Source organism: Lepisosteus platostomus, chromosome 28 (genome assembly GCF_059453375.1).
Source record: "Lepisosteus platostomus isolate fLepPlt1 chromosome 28, fLepPlt1.hap1, whole genome shotgun sequence".
Lineage (NCBI taxonomy): Eukaryota > Metazoa > Chordata > Actinopteri > Semionotiformes > Lepisosteidae > Lepisosteus > Lepisosteus platostomus.
Window position 1 is genome coordinate 1,647,005 of NC_142638.1, and position 14,774 is coordinate 1,661,778.

A 14,774-nucleotide genomic window follows, 5' to 3' on the forward strand; every position below is an offset into this window, starting at 1 on the left:
AGGTGTTTTGCTTTAAACTAATAGCTATAGATCTGTATTTTGCAATATAAAAGTAGCATTTAGCTTAATAGAGAGGGACACATGGTAATAATGAGGAGAAGCACCTGACAGTGAGTCAATTACATTTGATTGGTAAATACGATTGGTCACTACAAGACTTCATATTGGCTGCTCGTGTATAATTTACCATCACTATGATCAAGTTTTTGGAGATTCCAATCAATGTGATTTAAAGATTGAAAGCGTCTTGTAACAGTCAAGTGTTTTACATTAGTAAAGAACAGTAGTAGAGGCAAAACTGTTAATGCTCAAAACATGCAATAAAATACATGAGATCTTAGAAATGTGTATGTTTATACTAGTAGAATAAAAAAGACTCAGTTTTAATGAAATTTTGGAAATTAAAGAAAATTTGGAATTAAACAAGATCAGTACAGGCAGCAGTGTCAAAAACCACAGGACACAATATTACCCACAAAAGGAACTGAAGTTGAGTTGTATCATAATCTACATTATATCTGACTTTATCAAAAGCAAATTACAATTTCACCCATTTACACATCTGGACATTTAGCTGGACCAGTTTAGGCGAATTACCTTTCCAAAGGGTACTGTTGCCATGTCTCCCCTGGGTTTAGAACCCACACCCTCCCAGATATGGGTGCAGACCCTCACCAGTGCTCCGCACTGCTTCCTGGTCACACTGATGAGGCACATTCTCTTAAGCAAAGCATTGTGGGCGTACGGAGCCCAGCTAAGCTCTGGAGGGGCTATTTGCAGAAACAGATTGATGGGAGTTCTTGGATCAATAAGCCACTAACAACCAAACTTGCAAGATGGACACTGTGGCCTTGTCCCCCCCCGTCTAACCTTGAGAACAGGAATAGAGGAGGCTGACAGAGGTGGCATGCCATCTCATTAAGAAAAACGCCCGGAGTTTCTCGAGCAGGAGCCGAAGCAGATCTGATAATCCATCTTTATCGGGCACGATGAAGTAAATCTAGGAAATCGCCTTGAATGCCCAGACCCGGCTTGTCACTTTAAAACTGCACCGAGGTGTAAAGAAAAAAATGAGAGTGCCGACACATTCTTACAGCTTTGCTTGTCTGTCGTTATGTAAAAGCAATTCACAACAGATTGTAACAAAGCGCTTTTTGTAAGTTTGTCATCTGAATTGATCTGGAAAGGGGGTAGGATAGGACTGCAGACCAAGCTGATTAAGGCTGGGCCAAGTTTTTTTGCAAAAGAAAAAAAGTCAATGTCAATTAATCAACACTGCAAACAGAAAAAAACAATATATTACACATAGATTACAGTCCAATATTTCTAGTAGACCTGCTAGATGATGCAAATAGCACAAAAATTGAGTCCAGTAGTAGATCACAATTTGACTAACTTTCACCAGTTTACATAGACAGAAGTACTCCTACTGGAATTGGCCCCAGAAGGAAACAGACCTGGTGTTGAAGACACTGCTGATTCTGTAAGAAATGAGAGGTAATAATGAGCAAGTGAGACCAATATCTTTCTTTAATTGCTCTGGTTGAGAAAACACCTACTGCAGATCTACAATGTCTCAACATACAGGTTTTTTTACTTTAACACCTGCGACCCAGTAATTTCTCTTATGTCCTTTTAAACAGCTTGTAAATGCAGCTTGGTCTGTCAATCATTTCTTAGTTCATTCTACACACATTATATAGTCAGAGCATATATGACTAATATATGAATAATGCAAGTTTCCATCAAATATTCTATAATGTTTTTACCAGCTGTTTAGTTGTTAATAATTGCAGAATACATTAAACATCCATCTACAATTGTAACTCAAAGAGTGTATACTATTGCCTAATATCAGGTGTTATAGTCCTGATTAAGGGAAGGCTTTAAACACCACATCTGCTACAGGCCAAAAGCCGAATTGAAAATTCCAGCAGGAGCAGTGGTAAATAACGGTTTTATTCTCAATCATTTCCAGAACCACTGAATCAGACTGGAAAGTAGCAGGGATGATCTTCCCTCAGAAAATGTTTTAAGCAGCGAAGAAAAACATTTTCACACATAAAATGATGCACAGTTTTTAATACTGATAGTGATCACAGGATAAAACGTACCAGATGATCAATGTGCATTTTTTCTTTGTCTAAGGATGCTGAAAAGCAACAACAAAGAGGATTTCTATCATTTTGTATTCCAAACACTATCTCTAAGGCAAATTGAAGCAGGAGTCTTTTTCCTTGTGGGTGGGCTAAGCGAATACATTCTGAACTCCCTGCCCTGTCTCAGTGTCATACACTGATAATAACCTGAGAAAATGCAAGCAAAATCTCTCAGAGGTTTTGTTTCAATACGTCATAGATCTTTAAGGACTTCAGTGAGGCAGGACAAAACTTAAAGGATATAATTGGTACACAGAAAAATCGATAGTGTTGTTCACATTAGGCTTTCGGAGAACAATTTCATATTCTGCCTTGCTTATAGAATTCCTCCTGTTCTAAAAACTCAATTTCATAAAGGTATGAACTATTGATTCCACACAGCGATGTTCTTGCCTGTGTTCCAGTTATAGTCTAGTCCACAGCCAATTCAAGGGATTTATTGTGTCTTATATTAAAGGAGAACTTTTAACTCTAAAAGGCTCCAGCTCCCAGGCAGTGCAGAGCAAGGTTCGACAGTCTGTCTGGCGCCACCTCCCCTGCAGTCGTTTCTCTCCACACTTTCACATCTGAACTCCGCAGGTATCACTTAAAACGGGAAGATAACTTGTTAAAGCGAGTTAATTGCAAGCCGGAGACTTCCTGTCATTTCAATTATTCTGCACTACACAACTTTTTTTTTCTCAAAACCAAATCAACAACAAAGAGAAAATACCTTACAAAAATCTGAATTGTATTCATTCGCTGTACATTTTTAGGCAAGCTCGCTTCTTTGACTTTCAACTTCGTGCAGGCTTAAACTACACTCCTAAAATGAGGAAGGTTAAATTGTATTCACTTTCTGATCAAACTAACCTAAATCTCGCCACTTCATTGCTGCGGCTACCTGATCTGGAACTTCATGCATTGAATGTGGCAGCTCTATGCTGCCTTCAGCAGTCAATCTTCAATATTCATGTAGTCTATAACAATTGCAGTAATTAAGTGTCTGACTCCTATTTTAGTCCAGTATTTAATACAGAGCCTTTTCTGCAAGATCATTCAATGGTGGAATAAGAAATGATGTAAGGAATACTTTATCCAAAGCCATTTACCATGTATAATACGTCACTGTACTTGCACAAGGATGACTGTGGAGTGACGTAATGAAGTTTGGCACATGGCATAAATTGAATGCACTCAGTTACACGGAGAAGCAAGAACACAGAAAAAGAAACCAGAACGGCAACCACAGCAAATAAGGTGCAACACTTGAAAGGTAAGCGTGCAAGCCATCTCAACAGAAGGGCTCTGACAGAAGGGTTTGTCTTGGACAAGTACAGCAGAGCGGGTGATAAAAGCCTGTTAGGCAGAGAGGCAACACAGACATAAGGTTACAAACATGAGAGACCCACCTAGAGCCGGATCGATGGGTGTAAGCTTTGAGGTGTAGCTGAAAAGTGCTCCATGATGGAGCAGCTCTCCCGACAGCTGTGACCTAAGTAATGGTTCCTCAGATGTCTGTGCTCCCTGAACCAGCATGTGCGTGGATCACACCGAAACCAGACCGTCCCGCAGCCCAGCCACAGCAGGCAGGACTGCACGGCTGCTCGTCTCTTCCGCTGTCCTGCCTGGGCCCAGTGCTGCTTGATGGCTCTCCTGGCCTGTGGACGGACTGGACCGGCCACTCCAGAGCCCCGCTCCACAGCATTTTAACTGACTGCATGGCAATCGGGCACCAGCAGCAGCACTGTGTGACTATACAGGACAGGCAGAGCGGTGTGACAGGGCACACTGTGATCACCTCCCGCCAGCTGAATGAAACTGAGAACTGAAGGCCTATGCGAAGCAGCTGTGCAGCCAACAGCCAATGTGCTGATACACATTTCACCTTGGATAACTCATACGGACCCGTGAGCAAAACCAACTGCAGAACAACGACAGTGATAAACATACAGCTGCAGTAGTGCAGGAGCAGTCTGGGCCATTGTAACCATTCTCTGAGTGGCATCTGAGTGGAAGAGGCTTGTGACCATCGGGGAATGCGATTCCTCATCTACCTCCACACAACCTCAGAGCGCCTTCGAGTGTCATTTCAGTCCCAGCTTTCCCAGAGCTCCCAGCTGAAGCGCTGCCAAGAGCCTCGTGCCTCCCGACGCAGCGATCACTGCAGCAGGCCCCTGCTTCCCTGGGCATGCTCAAACACTGGGAAATGTAATCCATTAACAAACACAGCACCTGAAATGTACACCGGGAGGAACAGGGAAAAGAAATCCAATTCTGCTGCAATGCAAATAGCTCAATTGTTTCGATGCACTGGCCCCTCTCCCCCCACCTCACTGTTTGCATTAAATGGTTGAAGAGTTATGACAAATTCCTCTACATTTCATTTTCCCCAAGGCAGAAAAATTTCCTGTAAGATGTTAAGGGCTTTCATAGTGCTCTGCCCTCTCAAAACCAAATTTGTGTTCCTCACAGTCATAAATACTTTTTTACTTAACTGAGAAGTTCTAGGAGAGATTTAAAGAAGCCACAGCCAGCCCTTAGATCTTGACATCTTTATTCCTCTTGCAGGTATGGACTTATAAAGTCAAGCACCTATCTGCAAGAGTCCACACACAAGCTGGAGAGAATTATGTTTCCAAATGGGTTTGGTATTTTGTGATTTTTGTGAGCTCGCAGAAAAAGACATTAAATTGCCAGCAACTACTGCTGCACGCCGTATTGTTGTGCATTTGATAAATAAACTTTGATTTGATTTTGATTTGATATTATGCAGACAGACTGACAGAACCATAAGGTAGGTAGATAAATTCACATTGCTAACAGAGCTCAACAGTGGGTGAAGCACAGTATAGGGAATCACTGGTGAATTAAGCAGCAATGAATTTTTGGCTTTAATAGAGACAGCTTTATGAGCCATTTCTACTCAATTAATTTAATTTACATTGCTATACAGTGGAAGAAAATGTATTCCTTCTTTGCCCATGCTGTGTAGTCTGTAACTTATTTTTTGCACCTATAGGAACAGTAGCTGCTGGCGCAGATTTGAGGTGCTGCAAATCTGAATTTCTCAAACCCCAAAGGGCTACTCGCCAGCCTTGGCTAAAAATGAGAAAGAAAACAGCACTGATTACAAATAAAAACAAAACTGAAACACGGTCAATAGAGTTTAATTTATAATATTCCCAACTGCTTCTATTGCCCATCTCGCTTTATAAACGGATAATAAAATAACATGTGCTTTTTCCCTAACGGGTTCTCTAATGCATAACACTTGCTCTGCACTGTTCCCATGCAGTCAAGGATTTGCACTGCTGGGTTGCAGAACAGGAGCCACATTTGGGCTGGGAGACAAAAATGCATGTGTCCAGCGTAGAGTACTAATGAGTAATTCAACGTACATTTTAATTCAGAGTGACTTATAGACTAGCTACACACTAAAACCTGTCTCTCAAACTTACAACAGGAGCTCAGTGTGCCATCGTATATGAAGAAAAGCTCAGTGACTTGTTGAAGGGAAGAGCTGCACAGGCAGGTCCAGGAGCCATCATCCAGCAGGTGACTTTAGGAGTCATCATAGTAAGAGTAAGAAATATCCCCATTTGTTTAAAATAATCATTTCTCCCTCTTCGTGTTTAAGGAGCCCAAAACACTTTCCATGAAGGGAGGGACCCACTTCACCCAGAGCTGGTCCTACATGGGTGACACACAGCAGCCCCACTACACAGAAGAAGGAAGAGAATTTGTCCTTTCGGTTGGATTAAGTGGGAAATCCAGAACACCCGGACTGTACAGGTCTGGAGTGGAATTCACCCGGGACACTGGGGTTACCATCCCTACTGCTGCTGACCAAGCAATCAGGACCTCACTACAAGATCTCAATCTGAACCACAGCACCTCCTACACCACAACGGCTCAGTCAGTCATCATACTGGATCACTAGTTTTCTAAATCTGTTCCATAGAAAAGTATTTTCCAATATTGAAAATTTGAGGCATTTAGATTTAGTTTTGCATTTGACAAATATTCAAAGTTCTATATGTTTCATAAATGTTCATTGTGCAATATGTTAAAATGCTCAATAAATGTTCATTAAAAGTTATTCTGTTTGTGTTTCCATGAATTATGTCCTTATATTATTTGTAAGACGTTGAGATAAGATGAGCTGTGTGCAGCTTTAATAGTTTGCATATTGAAAACATGATCTTTCAGCATATCAAGTAATCATATAATTCCAAGGGTTTAAAAAAATTGTTAATTTATCATTATCGAGGTAAATGTGGGAAATGATCATGATATTGATTTGATGTCATATCGCCCAGCCCTACCTCTGAGTGACTTAACTTAAATACAACTTAGATGTAGGCTAATAAGGACTGACATGCCTGGTGATTTCATGCTCTGTTGGACAGAGCTTAACAATGACCTGTCACAGCTTTACAATGAACGCACACAAGTTCACATGGACTTCAGTTTTAGAGCGGGACAAAGTAATCACATTTAGGACCCTCACTCCATTATCAGAAAGCTGCCAATTGCATATTAAGTAACTTACTCCGTGGCCTATCCTGGATGCACAGGGAGAAAGACGGGACTACACCGTGGACATCACTCCATTGTGGGACACGAGCTCACACAATTTGACATCCTAATTGGAAAATTCCATCACCTTCAACGGACGCGTCGGAAATACCTTCCTCCCCGGCAGCAGCCACATCCACAAGCAGGCGTCGCCCCTGTGTCTCCTGGGCCTTGCCCAGCGCAGGCCAGCGGCGCATCTCCCACCCACCCCTGCCTGACAGCCCCTCACGCCTTGTCATCTTCGCACACGACACAGGCAGCCCGGAGGCTCCAGGCTGGCAGGGTTTCACTCGGCTGAGTAAAGGAACGGGGAGGTGAAAACTGACAGGATTGTTCTGTATTTCATACGGTTCAAACTGAAAGCAAGCTCACGCTGGGGGGGGGGCCTTTTTAACTCATCTTCTTTCATTCAGAGTTTACCGTGCCTCACTCCTGCCTCACTTACTAATTAGATTAGAAGTTTGCTGAGGGGCCACCGGGCGAATCTGCTGCTCTACAACCCGAGCCAGACTGGTTCAAAATGGTTAATTGGTTTTGCTATTCTAAAAAGTTTAACAGCTATCAGAGTGAAAAATAGAAGCGTGCTGCCATTTCCTATCAGCTGTCTCACCACTAAAGCGCTAGAAGAATCAGCAGTGGACCTGGATACACTGAACGCCAATCCAGTCATTCTAAAGAAACCGAAAGACCCCAATGTCACACTCAATAAATAACCGCAATTCTGGACTTGTACAATCTATTCATTCTAAAGTCCTCTTCACTCAATCAGTGAAGCAACTTCTAGGTTCTCCAGTGGGGCTGCTGGTGCAAAACGGCTGCCGTCTGTCACAGACAAACATACTGGGACAGCAGAGCAAAAACAAAGGACTGCAACAGTACACACTTTGACACTGAATAAAGTAAACTAATGAGCGGGTATAAAATAAGACTGGCCTGCAATAACGAACAGTGAACAACAGTGAGTCAACTGAGGTTTCCCACAGAATTTTCCACGGCATGAACATCATCTCACGTAAACACAAATCTACAGCCTACCAAAAGAGATGGAAATACCCTGTAACTACACTGTGGCTAAACATTACGAAACCTTAAGGATTTTTCACCAGATGGAATGCTAGGAATATAAACCCCATCCTATGCATTATTGTCTCTCAAAAGCCTACTGTATATAGTATATAGCTTAAAGTTGTGCTCCTTTAACATCATTCAGATAACCCTTTGAAAAGACACCAATCTGGCCATCCACCAGTGAAATGAGAAATAAGAAAATAGGTATTTTTATCCACAGTGCAACTAAACCACCCAAAACAACATGGCCAGCAACCGTTCTGCCTAGACACGCTGCCTGGGCATCAGAAAACGAAACTCCTTTTCGCTCAGGATTTGCTACAGTCAGCGCTGTGCAAAAGCAGCTAGAGAGAGATAGCTTAGAAACTTCACCTCTGCAGTTCGCTAAAACAGACTCAAATATACAACAGGAAGAAACTGCTGTTTTTCCCACCTTGAAGATCGCAGATAAGAACACTACGTCCCTTTTAAAGCAAATTTCATTTGCAAATGCACTGCACACAAAATAAAAACTCAAGACAGAAGCAGAGTTGACAAACTACAGAGCTAGAACTTGCTTGCATAATAACTCTGCCTATGCCCGAGTGCTGCACTGCACAAACCTGGACATGCACTAAAAGGAAGAAAAGACAAACTATAAGAACTCTCCTCAAGCCAACAGTCAACTTTAAAACTTTAAATGAGGTCAGTGCCCTAGGAGCCCATGTCGAAAACACAGGCAGGACAACGAACTAATCAGCATCTGGAAGGACACAGCAGTGCTCATCTTGTTCTAGGAAGCAAAGCCGAAATGTCATAAGATGACTTGTCAGCACCCCTGAGCTTAGGTGTTGGAATCCCACTGTCTCTAATTGAGTGGTTTCAAACACAACACGGCCAAAAAAAAAATCAGGGGTTCCAAAAGAAATATAGTTGGGGAGATCAGGCTTAACCATTTAATTTACGTTTTTACTGCTAAGGGTCATCTATGCTAACTCTCAGGAGGTTTAGATGTTGTTCACAAAGTTGATCAGAGAAAGAGAAATCTTAGACATCAGACCCTGGGGGAAAACCGACTCTACTTCCTTCCGTTATGAATGATACAAGGCAGGCTGCCCACCTGTTAACAAAGGCTGACTCCTAGTTTCAGCAATTGGTATACATTGTATGACATTGACAGGTCTGCTTGCTAGTGCTCCAAAGTACAAGGAAAGCACAAATTCACAAAATAAACACCCTCCACTATTTATTCTTAGTTCCAGTACAGTCTGTCCACAGAAAAAATAGCTAGTGGGCACTACTCATTCACTACCACAACACACACCCTGTCTGCAGTCCCATATAAAGCAACAAAGAGCTGTACATTGAAGAAAGCCATGCTTTCAAACACGTCAGCTTCTCCTGCCTCCAGTATCGTCTAGTTTTCACTAGAAATTCAGGAACAAATGGAAGAGTTAAGACAGTACACTGAGGCCAGAAAAAGGAAATACTTTTTTTCGCAAAGAGTGGCAGGGGTCGGGAACAGACAGTACACCCAATATTACAAAATTAGATTACTTTGATTTCTGGGAAGAAACTGATGAGTAAGCGCCAGTCTCTCAGAAAATGCACAGTATAACAAACGACACCATACAGAGCAAGACAGCTTGAATGGTCATTTGCAATCTTACATTTTTAATGACTTAACCGAGCCCTTAAATCAACTGATAAAGTGCTATAAACAGCACACTAATAGTTTTCACCACATTAATAGCTCTGACTCCATTGAAGATTTCAAGTTACCTACTCTGCAATTTCTTAGGAGCTGAGAAAAAAATTAATTAGTTCTAATTAGCAAGAAATTAGTTCAATTAAGGGACCAATTAAGTCCCCTAGAGATACCTTGAAAATAAAAACAGAAATCACACAGGTTAAGAGGGCAAGAGTTGGGAACACCTGTTTAAAGGGCAAGTTTACTTATAATCTCAAAGGTCTTTACCACCAAAGAAGACTAGAAATTACCTGCAGCATCACTGACACAAGATAAGCAACACACACTGTAATAACATGGAAGTACAGCGCGATATAGAGCACTCTATTTGGCAGTGCCTTTGGGCAAACAGGCCCTCGTTACCTTAACTCCACAGAGTCAGATTGTCAAAATTAAAGAGCTGATCCAAAGTACTTTATAAATAATATTTAACACATACAACTGAAAGCCAGTACTCGAGGCTAATCACATGTCTAAACTACCTGCATCAGAAAAGAAGAAGAGGATATGCCCTGAGATGCTATTAGCCTATATACTGTTGATCACAAACAAGCCACACTGACCCCAAAACTGAGACTGGTGTCTGAATAGGCTCTCTCTCTGCACAGTCCTTTCTTTATGACCACTCTGCTGCTGTGCTCCTCAAAAGCACATGGTGTCAGAGGCTCTCAGACATTCTCTTTATAAACACCAGATCCCACAATGGCTCCTCGGCACCTCTGCGACTCAAGAGTCTTGGTATATAGCTCAGGGCTACCCAGCTGCAGCCCTGCTCACTCCAGTGAGCTGTTTTCTGCTGGTTTCCATCGAAGCTACATTCCCTGTGATTTATTCCAGCTAGTAACGTGACTCGTTAAACCTGTCCAATTGTTTTTCACTCCCAAAACACTTTCCAGGGTTTAGAGGTAAATTTCACACCAACTATAGCTGCAGAGCTGAAAACAATTAAAAAATGTCTCATCAGTCAATTGCTACTTACATCAGAGGTTCACTTAAAAACTCAGAATAAAGCCCAGCTGACACTGAAGGAGTGTTACTCAGAAACCCCAATGTGGTTCATGCTGTTTGCAATCAACTGTAGCTGAGCCAAGGAGTGAGTCTGCTTTTCCCTGCACTTCAGTTCAGACTCAGAATGTCTCTCCACACATCTCTATCTAGACAACCACCCGCAAGCAACTCAAGCAAACCAGAACCTGGCATTTTCACAACACAGGACATGGAACTAAAAAAAATCACTTTATAATCACTTTCTTTTTATATTTTCTTTTCTGATAGGTCTTTCAAAATTCAGAACACTAAATGCAGCAGAAAGTTAAAAATTTACACATAAGCTGTGTAGTACGAGTCTTCCAACACAAAATCCTGCCACGGTGTTCTGTGTGTGAATTTAGACATCTGTGCCTGACCCTTTTCCTAAACCAAGCTCTTTAAGGTCAATTCTCAAGGCAGCAGTACGGATGTCTTTGTCTTATGAAGGTGTATCTGTCAAAGGAAAAAAGATTAAATTGTTCACTAGGTCTCAGGTAAAGTTCTCTTCAACAGCTTGTCTTAGAGTATAATAAACTAAAACTGAGAACCAAACTTAAAAATTCCTGATTTTAGGGGTAGACATTCATACATGAGCATTACACATGTATTATTATATCACAAATACACATTTTAAGGACTGCATTCAAACACCTCATCCACAAATAGCTGTATTACAACACAGGTTTGAGATTGTACCTGTAAAGAAGGTGGATTAGTACTCTGTATGCTAGTGTTCAAATATACACACTTTTACAATCTTAAATACTAAGTGAAACAACACAGAAAGAATACCAGTCTTACAATTTCAGCATTTAAAGACATTTTTCCTTCTTTACCCTGGCAGCTGCCACACTGAGATACTGACTGACACCAATACTTTCTACTGTTGACATAACTAAGCACTTACAGAAGCCGGACCTTATTCTGCATTGCAGCACCCCGCGCACTGACCTAGCTACTCTCAATAGAGCTCCGTTTCTGGCAGCAGGCAGCCCTGCAGCGCTGCACTGCGCATGCAAAGCCTGACGGCGGACGACTATTTGGCAGGATACCGCATCGGAGCGCAGGGCGCAAGCGCAGCCCCGCTCGTCCCATCCACTTCCACAGGAGGCTCACTATGTGGCAAGCCAGCTCCCCCAGACTGACGCAAAGGCCCGTTTCCCATCATAATAAAGCGCAAATTAATTCCATGTGCACAATTCCCAAGCTACGACAGTAAATTAATCCAGTATATTCCGTGGCAAAACGGCACAGGAAGCAAACACAAAAATTCAGAGCAAACCACTAGGCATCGCACTGCAAGCAACTCCTAACTCAACAATAACAATCGCCTTTTGACATCAGTGTAAGAATGTGGAATCATTCTGTGTATCTTAACTAAACCCAACTTATTTTATTCATTGGAATAGCCACGCCGCTTTCTGTGTGCCCCCACCGTACTGTTTCTGATCAATTTGAAACACAAGGAACTCTCCATAAGCTTTCTGTAGCGAAACCGCAGAAGTGAAGCACAGAAACTCCAACGCAGATTCGCTAGCAGCTCAACGTCGTTGCACGCGTAAACGAGCAACACGAGATGCAAACAGCATAATGTTTTTGTTTTGTTTTGTTTTGTTTTTTTCCAGACTTACCCCTTCAGGATCTGCTTCGCCCGGATCGGGTTTTCGCTCAGACACCCCTCTACATCCGGGTTACCAGCGTGACGACACCTCGGGACCGCCCCCCTGCGCCTGACGTCATCGCACGCGATTAGCAGCAAGAACCCAGACACGTCATCAATATCTTTTTTAAAACATGACGCACACGTTCTTACGCAAAAGGATAAAGGTTTTGTCTCCCTGGTTGCATAAGTGATGTGTCCTTAAGTTTCACACAGGTTCTTTTCAAAATCAACCTGTTGATAGTACAGTTTGTTTGACAGCTTCAGTCAGGCTGAAGAAGATGGTTACAAGAATACATGTATTATTTAAATTATTTTTAGCTGGCGTCTTTATTCAAGGTGACTCACATTCAGACCAGTTGCTAAAAATAAACATTTGCATAGTGCAAACGTTATACAGAGTTTTGTGACAGCATGGCTACTAGTAAATTACTCAACACCATCTAAAATAAAGCAGACTGTATGGAAAATGGGTAAAGAATTACAATGCACCTGAATAGAGAACACTGCAGTAATTGCTGTCAGTACTAAAAATATTACAGCCTGATAATAAGTTTATTATCATTCTCCTGGGCAATTGTAAAAAAGAAAATAATGAAAAAAATAAATGAGAAGAAAAGCAAACCAGTGGGCCAGACACATCTAAAAATGGCCATGTCTGTGACTACAATGTCCATCGTGAGGTAAACATTGTGTAGGTTAGGAATCATTGCTTACAGTACAGAAAGAGCAGCAGGGAGCAGAGAGCAGCATCAGCCGGTGGTAAAAGTTCACAGCAGTGTGACCGAGATCACAGGTGCTGTCTGAACATCTGTCTTGAACAGATGCTGAAAGCTGATCAGGGACATCAGACTTAGAGACTCAGTTTGGGACAAGCCAGTGCATTTGGGAGCAGAAAGCTGAGAGACAGGAAGTCATATGAGAGAAATCAAGAGTAACTGGGAGATTCAGCTTGCGTGAACACTCAATCAAGAATGAAACGGTGAGATGGAAGGTTGTTGGAGGAAGTTAGCCCATCTTGACTCTCGCCATTTCTACAAGCTAAGACATTAAACAAACAATTTACAATTCTAAACTGGCTGGATATCAAAACTTTCAAAAATTGAAAAACAGTTTCCAATTAAAAACATGCTGTGCAGTTAGATTACTATTGTTAATAACAATCCAGTGCCTGTTGTTGATAATACTGCCCTCACACAGACCTTAGCGAGTCGTTATTGTCTGTCTTAGGGGTTATTGTAAACAAAAGCTTTCACACCTTCACATTGCCTCTATACACACAAATCTTCAAGCTACTCATTCTTACAGCACAAGTGTGATAACACATTGGACAGTTTCATACCCAGGAAGCAACACCACAATGTTCAGATGAGGTTTTCCAGAGACTAGGACCAGGTACTGGGAAAGTGAATTAGACCATAGATAAACAAGCGTGTCGCGGGAAAAGGAACAAACTCTTTGGGGAAAAGAGGCAAGTGTCAGTGTGTGGTGGGGGGGATGACTGGGAGCTAAATTAAAGCTGTAGCCTAATGTCTAGTTCTCCTCTTCAGTAGAAGCTGTAGGTGTGGTATGTACATGTGTGTGATACTAGCCCACTCATTTCATCCCGGATAGTCAGTCACAATGGCTAATGGCCTAATAATAATTTCCACAGCATTCAGACAAATGCTCTCTTACTTTTGCTACCTTTTGGCCAAAACAGTTTCCTCATTACGTGCATACATGTACTGTACTTAAGACTATAATACACTGTCTTCAAAAGCTGGTAATATTAATAACTACTATATGGTCACATGAGTTTTATTACTTGTGTATCTGTACAGTCATTTACTAGGTTTGCAGCAGCTCCATTCTGCACTAGTTTGTTCACACTGCTTACTGAGCTTTATCAGGACTGCAGCAAAAGCATCTTATTACAACCTTGATGCCGACCGTGTGAGTTTACTATAGTCAGAACAAACTCAAGCCTGAAACTCCATTCTAGAAAACAGGAGGAAGTTTCATTTGCTCAACCCTCTTTTTTACGGTTTCCGCTCAGTAGGAGATGAGGTGGCAAGGAGAAAGAGGAATTAGGCAAATAAAATGGGAGAAATGTCATTCCGAACTGGCAGCGCTCCAGGAAAAATCTTCCACCAGTTGCTGGTGCAGCAGTGTCAGGCAGCGCGATTAAATATCCGTGCCCTTTTAGCAGAGTGATTGAACCGCAGTCTTCTCCTAATTACTTCAAGGGTGTCAGCGAAGACACAGCTAATAAAAGCTGATGGGGGAGTATTGAATTTGCACTTTAATTAGAGCGCTTATAGACTGCAGGTTAGAGCCCAGGCCCCTGAGCTGACGTTTACTCAATTACATCTCCTCCTGCAGCTGGGGTGGTACTGCCCCGAAGGTGGGGGGAAGTGGGGGCACAGTCCAGCACAAGGCAGCGTGCCAGCCGAGCAAAGTATTCAAGAAGATGCAGACACGTTTTCAACAAGAGTTTCAAAGCCCATCGCAGATCCCTGCAGCAGCCCTTGCAACAGCACAGCAGAGGCCAGAAGCGTCTGAACTTCAGTCACACACAGTCTGAACT

The 14,774-nt window shown here is 42.1% G+C and overlaps 1 protein-coding gene across 4 annotated transcripts in view; it reads right to left on the reverse strand.

Annotated features, from left to right (window-relative positions):
• The window catches only part of spop (speckle type BTB/POZ protein), a 126,519-nt gene extending 114,217 nt beyond the window's left edge, over positions 1–12,302 (reverse strand). For 3 of the 4 annotated variants that reach the window (XM_088623145.1, XM_088623142.1, XM_088623141.1), the window contains exon 1: positions 12,177–12,302. The gene's annotated coding sequence lies outside the window, so the exon portion shown is untranslated. The remainder of the gene's footprint in view (positions 1–12,176) is intronic. The other variant, XM_088623144.1, reaches the window with a different exon arrangement.
• Positions 12,303–14,774: the final 2,472 nt, after the last annotated feature.